The 12,574-nt window shown below is 39.5% G+C and overlaps 1 long non-coding RNA gene across 1 annotated transcript; it reads left to right on the top strand.

Annotated features, from left to right (window-relative positions):
* The first annotated feature begins 211 nt into the window (after positions 1 to 211).
* On the top strand, positions 212 to 4,544 carry LOC121720458. The gene is made up of 5 exons (XR_006034552.1): positions 212 to 290; positions 1,643 to 1,672; positions 2,051 to 2,080; positions 3,227 to 3,316; positions 3,832 to 4,544. It is a non-coding gene; the product is annotated as an uncharacterized LOC121720458 (long non-coding RNA).
* The last annotated feature ends 8,030 nt before the right edge of the window (positions 4,545 to 12,574 follow it).

Below are 12,574 nucleotides of genomic sequence, written 5' to 3'. Positions count from 1 at the left end.
CAGATATTGCCTGATATGAGTCTGGATATGAGATTTCAGAAAACTTGCAATACAACTATGATGTTTTTTATGACAGTAAATAAGTTTCATGGTAGTTAAGTTTCATGGTGATATTTGTTTTTTAACCTATCACCTGTAATGTCTAACCTTTCCATCAAATGTATTTTGTGTGGAAATATTTTGATATCGAGAATGGCAAATGAAGTAGGGACTTTTATTGTGACGAGTAACATCCAATAACTCGTCTGTGACATCCATCATCTTTCTTTTAGCTGACTTCAACTGTTGAGGTAAGACGTAATGTTAACGTCTCCAGAAAATGAATTGATATGTCTGTATATTTGGTTTTGAGCTACTTATAACAGAATAGGCACACAAAAATATGTTTAGCTGAGGTGCATCTGGAGAGCCATCTTTGTTAAATGTGTTAGCAGCTAACGTTTTAGTGTCACACTATGAACGAGAAACGTTAAAGTTAGGCAGACAGGAAAGGTAGCGATTGTGTAAAAATCAATTAGTAACTTTAATAGCCTAACGTTACATAAAACATATTATCCTACGGAAGCAGGCAATGTGTTGAGAACTGGCCGTTATCTCATGAAATACGTTGTATCGTCGAATTAAGTTCACATCATGCTGGCATGATGCTTTACGCCATGATGCAGGCTAACGTTAGGCACGTTTGATTGTGAGCAATTAACTTTGTGGTAACGTTAACTGAACTCATTTTGAATAACTGTGTCAAACGTTAAAACGAAAAAGTTTTTCGGTACTATAACCTTGGTTGAGTTTTGGAGTCATGTCTGATCTTGAAAGCCGTGAGGAATGCAAGTTAACCTTAATGTTAGCAGAGCCCGTTTAGACATTCTCTGCTAAATCAGAGACAGACTTCTAGCAGCTATAGCTGAAGGGAGAACATAGCAAACCCGAACGAGTTGATTAAGCATTAAACAAATGTATGGCTCCGTTTCATGTACACCGTGTGTAAAGGCAGGTAACTATGTACAATTCTTAACAAATGAAGTCATTTAATTGATCTTAAACAGAGGATGTGAAGTTAGCCTAGGTTAAATTGGTCTTGTTTGGGTGGAATGTGACCGAGGCTGCTAAAATCATAGCTATGAATAGCTAACCTAACATGAGTGTCTCCAACGTAGCTGCTAGCTAAACGTTGGTCCTTTTTCGCGTTTCGAAATCCAAATGCTGTGTTCTGCTTTAGTAATGTTACATTAAGCTTACCATGTTCTTTCTATGCTGTATTGCTTTTGACAATGATCGACTTTCACTCCGACTCAAACTGGAAACTTTTCATGATTCAATTGGAGAAATAAGTGCAATCGTTTGAATCGCCCAACTCCTAGTCGGCGTCATTGATAAGGTTTCAATGGGCAGCACACATTCTGGACTTGATTTGTATGCATAATTCGTTTTTATTCCTGTGTCATGACTTTTCCAGTTGGTCAACATCTGTCTAAGCTGTAGCTGTAAATATGTACAACAAAGGTTCCATTTTATAGGCCTAATGATGTTAAGCAAGCCTCTTGGGCTTTTTCACTTGTATATGTGCATGACATATCAGGTAAAATTAAGAACTCAATTAAGATTGAGTTGATATTAATAATGGCTCTTTTATCCTTTGCAGATACTGAAATTGTGTCCCTCCTTTTGAAAGGTAAGCATGGGTGTTCTTGCACATGGAAGTAGAGAAGCATGATTGAGGGCTGTATATTTAAGCATTTTTTAGCTATGAGGCTCTCTAGTATTGCAGTGAAGGCATTGTACACCTGACCTGAGAGGCTGGTTGAGGTGACTGGTCTCTGCACTTGTAAGATATAGTGAATAGACACGTAACCTTTTCAATTGGAAAAACAATATATCAGGTCTGGTATAGGTCTAATGATGATAAGCAAGCCTCTTGGGTTTTGTTTTCACTCTTATATGTGCATGAAATATCAGGTAAGATTAAGAACACAATGGAATGTTTGAGTTGATATTAATAATGGCTCTAAAACATTACTACTTTTGCTTTGTATTATTTTATCCTTTGCAGATACTGAAATTGTGTCCCTCCTTTTGAAAGGTAAGCATGTGTTCTTAATGAATGTGGAGTGACCTACCCTTGCACATGAAAGTAGAGAAGCAGGATTGAGGGCTGTGGAATTCTGCATTATGTAAATGTAGCCTACAATATTTAAGCAATTTTAGCTATGGCGCTCTCTAGCATTGCAGTGAAGGCATTGTAGACCTGAGCGACACTAGCTGAAAAGCAAAAAGATGGCCGCCACACATACATTTTTCAACATAAGTCCTTAGCAAACCAATATTTTTGGTTACATATACTGGTTTGGGTAAGGACTTTTATGTTGAAAAATCTACATGTGGCAGCCATATTGGATTTTTTTCATTAGTGTTGCTAGCTTCACACTGCTGTGGTTTAGTGGTTCACCAAAGCTTCATTTGCCCATTACTAGTCAGAGGCAGGTTGAGGTGACTGGTCTCCGGACTTGTAAGATATCAGTGATTAGACACGTAACCTTTTCAATTGGAAAAAACAATATATCACGTCTGGTAGAGTATGCAAGTAAGCACTGAACTTGATGTATCCAGCACTATGGACGATTGTGTTTTTATTTAAAGGCATGCAATGTTGAACACATGTTTAGTGTTATGGCTCCTGCACACTGCCTGTGGCGTTTCTGTTGCGTGGTGTTTTCTGTGTTTTTGAAAACCCGAAATGTGTCTGATGCTGCGCTGTGGCGGCCCCTGTGCCTATTAAAACATCTCTTCACTTTTGCTTTTGCATGGAAACGCTTCCAACATGCTTGTGTGTTGTGTGGAAAATAGGAATTCGTCCCATTTCTAGCATGCACAAGTTTTTGGCACGGCTCGAGCTGTGCCTCACACAGGTAGTATGCAAGCTCTAACCTGTTAACATGGGACCCAAAAATAAAAATGGCCACACAGACAGTGTGCAGGACCCTTAGTCTTAGTTTTTATTCACAAATGGATTGCAGTATTCTGTTTTTTTGAGTCTACTTATTGCTTTTAATATTATTATTATTTGCTTGAAATTAAAAGCCTGTCTTGAAGTTGTTCATGCGTGCATTGCTATCTTTTAATATTTCTGTATATGAAAAATGATTATAGTGTAGCTGTGAGTCAATTAAGTAGATGTGGCATATTAGACCTGACTATATTTCTGGTGTGTTTTCTTTGTGTTTTACAGATGCCACGTTCAAACAAAAGGTCTCTGGCAGCCAAGAAGAGATATGTTGACTGTGGATCACAATCACAGGACCAGGGGTCCTCTGACAAGGTCTGGTGTCCATTTGACTTTTTTTGTCCAGAAGTATTACGATTGTGTATTATGCATTGTACACTTTAAACATCGCTCCAATTGTTATTCACAGTGAGGAAGTAGCAGAATTTTTCAGTATGCTGCAGAATGATTAATATATATAATAATAATAATGGATTATAAATTAAAGTTAGGGAGTTGTTAAAAAATCTCCATGATATAAAAATATGCACTGCAATACTGAAATACTGCAATTTCTTCATTGTATGTGCCTTTTTATATTGTTTACTTGATGTTATGTTTGTCTGTGGACTTAATTGGTAAAATATGTCTCGTCTCCACCGTGGGATAGTGGTAAATGTAATTTCGATCTCTTTGTCTTGATGTGAAGAAATTGACAATAAAGCAGACTTTGACTTTGAAAGTATGTTTATCTTAGAACTGCTTAAATGATTACAGTGTAACTGTAAGAGATGATTAAGGAAATGTTAAGTTAGACTCAATATTTTATATGGACTCTCTGTGTGTTACAGATGCCACGTCTGAGTAAGCCGCTCCTGGCAGCTGAGAAGAAAGAAGCTGACCTTCAATCACATTCTGAAAACATGCCAAACGATATGCCAAACGATATGCCAAACCCTTTGCCAAACCCTATGCCAAACCCTATGCCGAACCCTATGCCGAACCCTTTGCCGAACCCTTTGTCGAACCTCGTTTCAAATCTGGTTTCAAATCTGGTTTCAAATCTGGTGTCAAACCCTTTGCCAAACCCTTTGCCAAACCCTTTGGCAGACAAATATGCTGACTATATGCCAAACTCTCCACTCACTCTCTCTGACTCTCTACCAAAGTCTCATGCCTCTTATGGAAACTCAGTGCCATACTGTGTCAATAAACAAACTGTAACTAATGATTGTTCCTGTTTGACTCAATCTGATGACTTTCCAGAAAGATCTGTGCTGATGGGGTCCTTTCATCAAGGTCATCCACGGTTTGGAAATGTGCGCAACAAGCAGTGTGGTGCCATCAGTTTGACTGCTGTTTTGAAGTCCAAGATGAAGCACGTGTGGAGCTGGGATACTGGAGATCTTGATGATGTTTTGATTAAGGGAACTGTTCTTTACAGGTCAATGAGTGCACAGGGTAAAATAAGAGACCAAGGAAGGGGTTACATTGCTGTGTCTGAATTGCCTAGACAATATGAAGTGTGGAATTGTGATTTCTCAATAAACTTTGCTGATTCTTACACTGGATTTATTCAGGTTAATGACTATGACGATGCTTTACGTGATGTTGCCATGCCTTTTGATGTAGCACTGCAGCGGGCGCTGTTTAGCAATGATGCTTGTTTGTTAACCATTTGTGCTAACACATGTGCTGTAGTGAATGCAGGAGCAAGGTTTGCCTTTGTTGATTCACACGCTAACAGATACGTCAACCAGAAAGGTGAGCGGACAAGTTGTGTTGCATACTTCAGCTCTATACACTCCCTGGTCACATATGTTTACGACTTTGCACGATCTTTTGGCATAAGCACACCAAGGTTTGAGGTAACTGGAGTCACAGTAGTAACTAATGCCAACGCCCAGATGGACGATTCATCCAGCTGTTCAACGAGCTCTGCTAACTGCTGTCCGCTCTACAGTGATGCTGTGAAGGGTAGGCCTAAAGTGTACCAACGGCAGGAATTTGTAAGTGGGTTGCAGAAGCCACCAAAGGTTGTAGGAAATGGCACAGAACAGTTGCAGACAAAACGAGACACAAATGCCCGTTCCAATGTAAGCAACAGAACACTCTACAGTGATGTTTTGAAAGGAGTGCCCGGTAAGGATGTTCAACAAAACGTTTGCAGACCTCTGTATGTACATGAATTTGGTGTAACTCTGAACAGAGATCGTGCATCAAAGGACGAAAACAGAAGCTGTGAGTGTAATGTAAAGAAACCAGAGACCAAACAGGATAAGCAGTCATTCAATGAAAGTACAACAGACGATGTCATTCTTGTCAATGTAGAAACACACAAACAGTCTTTAAAGCGTAATCTGCAGGCAACTGATGATGTCATTATAAGTGATGTAAGATTTCACAAACAGGTTTTTAAACCTTTAACTCGTCATGACCAGGATACACTGTGCACATGTTTAGATCTTCAAAATGAAAATGTTGATTTAGGCCTAATGGCAACCACTGATCTCGATGACATGGGATGTCCCTGTAAGATAAGAAGCATAAAACCTGACGGGAATTGCTTTTACCGTAGCCTAGCCTTTAGCATTTGTCACAATGAAGACAAGCATTTGAAAATAAGACGGGCTGTCGTGAAACACCTTCAGAGAAACAGCACCACATTTGAAACATATCTGAGGGATGAATACACATCTGTGCAGGACTATGTGACTAAATCAAGAATCTACTACTGTGGTTCATGGGCAAAAGAGATTGATATTTTTGCTGCTGCTGACTTATTGCAAACAAGTATATTTACTTTCAATGATGGAAGATGGAATATGCACAGACCTATAGACTCTCAGACATGTAGGGAGAATTGCGTCTATTTAAATCACACTGGTAATCATTATGAAGTTGTTGAATGTGTACAACACAATGATGCAGGAAGGCCTTGTGCACGAACATGCCAGCCAGTCAAGATTGATGACAACTTGAGGTCAACACGAAAGAGAAAGTTGAACGATGAATCAGAAAATGTGAAAGCAAAGAAAGACCGCCAACGATATCAAAATGATAATGATTACAGACAGAGAAAAGTTCAATATGTCAAAGATAAGTACCAGAAAGATGAGCTTGCCAAACAGACTAAGCGCCAGTGCTCTCGTGACTATTTTCTAAAGAAATACAGAACAAATCTGGACTTTAGGAAATTCGTGCTTCAGCGTTTTCAGAGAAAATATCAAACTAATCCAAAATTTCAGAAATTCCGAAGTGTTTATTTTCAAAAGAAATATAAGGAAAATACAGATTTTCAAGCAAAGGTACGAGAGTATTCCAAAGACAAATACAGGAGAAATCAGAAACATCAGAATGCTGTCCGTGATTATTCTAAAGTTAAATATAAAACAAACAGCAAATTTCAGAGACTTGTCCGTGATTACAGTCATATGAAATACAAGAAAAACATTGGATTTCAGAACAAAATTAAAGAGCATAACAAGAGGAAGTATGAAGAAAATGAAAACATCCGTATAAATAAAATCAAAAGAAGTCGTGAGAGTTGTTTAATATGGCAGAAGAAACAGGAAGACATTGGCCTAGCTATTGATCATTTTCGTCAGGAGGTCAGCTGTGGTCCTGAATATGTATGCTCAGTATGTCACCGTTTACTCTTCAGGAAGCAAGTGGTTGAGTGTAAAAGACATTGCTATGAAAGAAAAGGAGCAGAAGTGGCTGCATTGGCTAATAGATGCATGACATTGCAATATTTACATGTGTGTGATGTTGAATGTGATCAGAAATGTCATTTGTCTGATAGTCCATCAAGCAAATTATGGATTTGCCATACATGTCATCGTAAAATACTCGGAGGAAAACTTCCCGAAGAGAGTGTTACCAACAACATGCATTTGCATGATATTCCAGCGGAACTTAAATGTCTGAACTCTTTGGAACAACATCTCATTGCACGTCACATTCCCTTCATGAAGCTGTTGTGTTTACCTCGAGGCCGCCAGAGAGCTTGCCATGGTCCTTGCGTCTCTGTTCCAGTTAATAACGCAGGTGTGACAAATATACTCCCAAGAAATGAATGTGATGACAAGATGATAAGAGTGAAACTGAAACGCAAGTTGACGTATAAAGGTCATTACGAATACATGTATGTCCACACTGATCGTGTCAGAAATGCACTGAGGTATTTGATGGCAAACAATAAATGGTACGGTGATGTGACTATGAATGACGAATGGGTAAACTCTCTGAATGGCACTGACCAGCATGAGGAAAGTACCAAACAGGAAACACCTGCTAACAGTGATGATGACAATGTTCCTGAAGAGCAAGCAGAGGAAGATGTGACTTATATTAAAGACCAGAATGGGCTTTTGTCAGATACATCATTACAACCTGTCGATCTGGGTTCAGAGATCATTGATCAGAATTTTCAGGATATACTTAATGTGGCACCAGGTGAAGGTAACAGTCCAGTGAGGTTGCTGTCTGATAAAACCAACGAGGCAAAATGTTTCCCTGTTTTGTATCCATCTGGTGGACCTACATTCCATGATGAAAGAGAGTCCAAAATAACTCTGTCACGGTACCTGAATACACGCATTCTGAATGCAGATGGGCGTTTTGCACAGAACACAGACTTCATTTTTTACGCACAATACATATCAGAGGTGCATCAAGTTGTATCTGGTGTATCAGTGGCATTACGCAAAGGTGGCGGCAACTCCTCTCTGAAAGACGCATCACCAGACATGTTGTTGAACTCAGAGTCGTTGGGTAAAATATTGCGCAATGACGAAGGATACAAGTTCTTACGAGGAATTCGTGGCACACCTCCATACTGGATGTCAGTTCAGAAAGATTTATTTGCCATGATAAGACAACTCTCCATACCCACGTTCTTTGCATCTTTTAGCTCTGCAGATTTGAGATGGCCTGAAATGCTAAACTCTATTCTAAGAATAGAAGGTAAACAAATGTCTGTTGATGATCTTGACTGGTCTGACAAATGTGGACTCATACGTCGAAACCCTGTGACAGCGGCAAGAATGTTTGATCACAGATGGCATTGCTTTCTCCGTGATGTAATCATGTCGCCAGCAGAACCCATAGGGAAAATAAAGGACTACTTTTATCGTGTTGAATTTCAACAACGTGGTTCTCCTCATGTCCACTGTCTCTTTTGGGTTGAAAATGCTCCCAAGATTGATAAAGAGAGTGATGATGAAGTGGCACAGTTCATAGATACATATATCACTTGTGAGATTCCACCAGAAACAGATGCAGAGCTTTATGAGGTTGTGAGCAGCGTACAGAGGCACAGCACAAGACACTCTAAGACTTGCCGCAAGAAAAACACAGTGTGCAGGTTCAACTTCCCACGGCCACCATCAAGCTGTACTTTCATCACAAGAGGCGGTAACTGTGAGGACTTGAATGGCAATGATGACAATACAAGTGCGAGTGCAATAATAAAGAATGTTAAAACTGCGTTGACCATGCCTGACATGAATTTTGATACAGCTGATGCATTTTTTGAGTCTCTTGGGATAGATCAAGGTTTGTTTGAAAAGGCGTACAACATATGTTCCAAAAAGAAAAGCATTGTCCTTAAACGAAATCCTGGAGACATTTGGGTGAACCAGTACAACAAAGACTTACTCCGTGCTTGGCAAGGCAATATGGATATCCAGTATGTCACAGATGCCTTTTCAGTTGTGGTCTACATACTGTCGTACATCACAAAAGCAGAACAAGAAATGGGTTTGCTCTTACAACGTGCCCAAGACGAGTCAATGAATGGCAACCTTGATGCAAAAGCAGCATTCAAACAGCTTGGAAGTGTATACCTACACAACAGAGAAGTTTCAGCCCAAGAGGCAGTGTATCGATTAACACACATGCACTTGAAAGAATGCTCTCGTGACGTACAGTTCATTCCAGTTGGTGATAATCCTGTTAGGATGAGTTTACCTCTGCATGTACTTCAAAATAAAGCCCAATTCCAACAGTGTAATGATGAAAGCAGCATTTGGATGACCAATGTGATTGAGAGATATAAGAGCAGACCCCAGAATGAACAATTTGAGGATTTATGCCTGGCCAGTTTTTGTTCTGAATATAGAGTTCTATCAAAGTCACAGGTTCCAACTGAAAAAGATTCACATGACATTATACAGCTCAACAACAATTGTGGTTTTGTGAAACGAAGGACCCGAACTGAACCTGCTGTCGTGAGGTATCCCAGATTTTCTCCCACAAAAAACCCTGAAAAGTACTTCCATTCGTTGCTGCAACTGTTTCTGCCTTACTATGAAGACTGTCACCTCAAACCGCCCCAGTTTGATACATATGAACATTTCTATAAAAATGGTGCAGTGAAATGTGGTGTTGATGTTCAAAGAGTGCAGTCGATTGTGGATACCAACAAAGCTTTATTTGAAAAAGAAAGTGATGAGATTGACAGAGCTAAACAGCTGCTGGAAGACAAAATTGATTTGGAAGATGCCTGGGCTCAAATATGTCCTGAAACAGAAAGGGAGCGTCTTCGTTGTTTGGATCTGATGAAAGAAAAAGTTGTAGATGATGAAGGTGATGATGATGACAAACTCATTCCTGACCTGACAGCAAACCCACAGACTACATGCACTTTGGAAACAAATCATGTGTCAATGCCCAGACAGGATGCATTGCATTTATTGCGATCATTAAATGAAGAACAGTCTGCCATATTCTATGCTGTTCGTAAGTGGTGTTTGCAGAAACTGTTTGGACAAAATCCTGAACCGTTGCGATTATTCATTACTGGTGGAGCAGGAACGGGAAAAAGCCATTTAATCAAAGCGATACATTACGAATCTACACGGCTGTTGTCACAGATTGCTGAAAATCCTGAGGACCTCACTGTGCTTCTAACAGCACCTACAGGAGTGGCTGCATATAACATTGGCGCTGCAACAATTCACAATACATTCTCCATCTGTGCAAATGTCAAACTGCCATATCAACCACTAGGTGATGAGAAAGTCAATTCTTTGCGAACCAAAATGGGCAGCTTGCAAATTCTGATCATTGATGAAGTGTCCATGGTCGACCACCGTCTTTTGGCCTACATTCATGGTAGACTGCGTCAAATCAAGCAGACTGGTGATTATTCCTTGTTTGCAAAAGTTTCCCTGATTTGTGTGGGTGATTTTTTCCAACTCAAGCCCGTGAAAGGCACGCCTCTTTTTGCTGAAAACAAAGGAGCCAACCTGTGGGACAACAACTTTGAGGTTGCAGAACTGACTAAAGTTGTTAGACAAGAAAATGCAGCATTTGCGGAAATGCTTAATCGTCTCAGAGTCCGTAAAAAGAACGAACCTCTCACCGACTGTGATGTTCTCACACTGAGGCAGCGTGAAACTGGTGAGGAATCTACAGACATTCATGTGTATGCTACAAATGCAGAGGTTGATGAATATAACGTGAAGAGACTGCAAGAGACCTGCCCAGACGCAATCAGCATACGTGCTCAAGACTTTGTCCGAAATCCCAAAACTGGAAGAATGGAACGGAAAGTTGGCTTTCACACAAAAGTTTTTAACTCTTGCTTGCCTAAATGTGTTTTGTTGGGTGTTGGAGCAAGGGTCATGTTGAAGAAAAACATAGATGTGTCTGATGGCCTTGTCAACGGAGCATGTGGCACAGTCATGGAAATCATTCAGAGTCAACAAGACGATGGCATGCCTGCAGCTATCCATGTGGAGTTTGAAGACCCTAATGTAGGAAAGATCCAGAGGTCAAAAGCAAAAAGGGTTTCTGAAAGTTCAACGATAGTGGAAGTGCAAGAGGAACAAGTGGCTAATAATGGTGGAGTACGAAGGCAACTGCCAATCAGCCTGGCCTGGTCAGTAACTGTACATAAATGTCAAGGGCTTACTGTTGAAAGGGCTGTTGTATCACTCAAGAAGATCTTTGCTCCAGGGCAAGCATATGTTGCATTGAGTCGTGTGAGAACTCTAGGTGGGCTGATAATTAAGGACTTCAAAGAATCTGCCATATTTTGTGATAACAAAGTAGATTCGTCTATGAAAAGCTTGCCTGAGTTTAACTTTGGAATGTCTGTTTCATCCAACATGAATCCTGTGTGCACAGTAATGCTTCACAATGTACAGAGTTTGAATGCTCACATTCAGGATGTTCAATCCCACAAAGCCCTCATGAACGCTGACTGTATTTGCCTAACAGAGACGTGGCTCAATGTAGACACTGATGAAGAGCCGCAACTTCCAGGATACGTCTTCAAACACAATCCGAGAGGAAACTGTTACGATGACTCTGAGCCAGCCTTTGCAGCGCTGAAACAACAACAAAGAGGTGGAGTTGGTGTGTATTGTTCAGAAAACATTGATGTGCAGGTGTCAATTCCAGAAAGATGCAATTTGGAATGTCTGTATTTTGAAATACCTCATGCAAATTTGATTGCTGCTGTGTTGTACAGGCCCAGCTCTTATAAGATTGACATGTTTCGAGAACAGATATTACAGGTCATCTTTGAACTTGAGAAGCATCCAGGGAGGAAACTCATCATGGGAGACTTCAATGAGGATATCTTTGTATCGTCTACAATTCTCAAGTTACTGGAACAGCATGGGTACACTCAACATGTGCAAGCAGCTACAACTGAAAAAGGTACATTAATAGATCATGTCTACATTAAAGGCACAGAAGATGTTGTTGTTGAAGTTGTGCAGACATACTACAGTTTTCATGAAGCGATACTGATCTCACTGTTGTAATGTTTTCTGTGATTAATAATATTTATCTTTGAATAGGTAGGCATTTATGTTCTGGCTATGTTACACATGACGTCATTATGAGTTCACTTCATATTCCGTCCGCTAAGTGGGGTTTGGGTGGGTGGGTGGTGGCAAGGAGAGAGCATAACACTGGACGGTCCTTGCAAGGGATGGGAGGGGTATGGGGGCCATTTTCCAAAAGAAGTTGCAAATAACGGTAAAGATATACAGATGAATATGTAAATATCAGGAAGCTACAGTATACAGTTGATTTATTATCTAGGCAACTAATTTTTTTTTAAAAGTCAGCAGATCATTCCTTAATTGTCTAAAGCATTTTAGACTATGTCTTGTCAATGTTTGTCAAATTATTTCATTTTGGTTACATTACACCACCATTACACCAAGTAATGCTTTAAATGCTAAAAAGAGTTCAAATTAAAGTTTTAATTAATGGACAGACATATCACTCTATTGAATGATTTTATCTTTACCGTTATTGTAAAACCTTAACATTATCAGTGAATTACAGTTAAGACGATAACAGTCAATAACAGCAAACACAGCAGTTCAATTTTAGTGTACAAAAAAAAGGATAACAGTAAAATAAAATTAACCATATTATTTGCCACAGATATCACAGTCAGTTGAAGACTGGTATTATTATTTAACTGAGTTAAAGGACAACAATACCTGAAATCTTCAATGAAGTGAAAGAATAAATGTATTCATATGTATGAATGAATTGTCTTGAGATTATGTAAGAATGGTGACAACAAACAAAGAAAACAAATCTTAAGTGCAACTTCTTTTG

This window comes from Alosa sapidissima, chromosome 10, assembly GCF_018492685.1.
Source record: "Alosa sapidissima isolate fAloSap1 chromosome 10, fAloSap1.pri, whole genome shotgun sequence".
Taxonomy (NCBI): domain Eukaryota; kingdom Metazoa; phylum Chordata; class Actinopteri; order Clupeiformes; family Clupeidae; genus Alosa; species Alosa sapidissima.
This window is presented reverse-complemented; position numbering and strand designations above follow the sequence as displayed.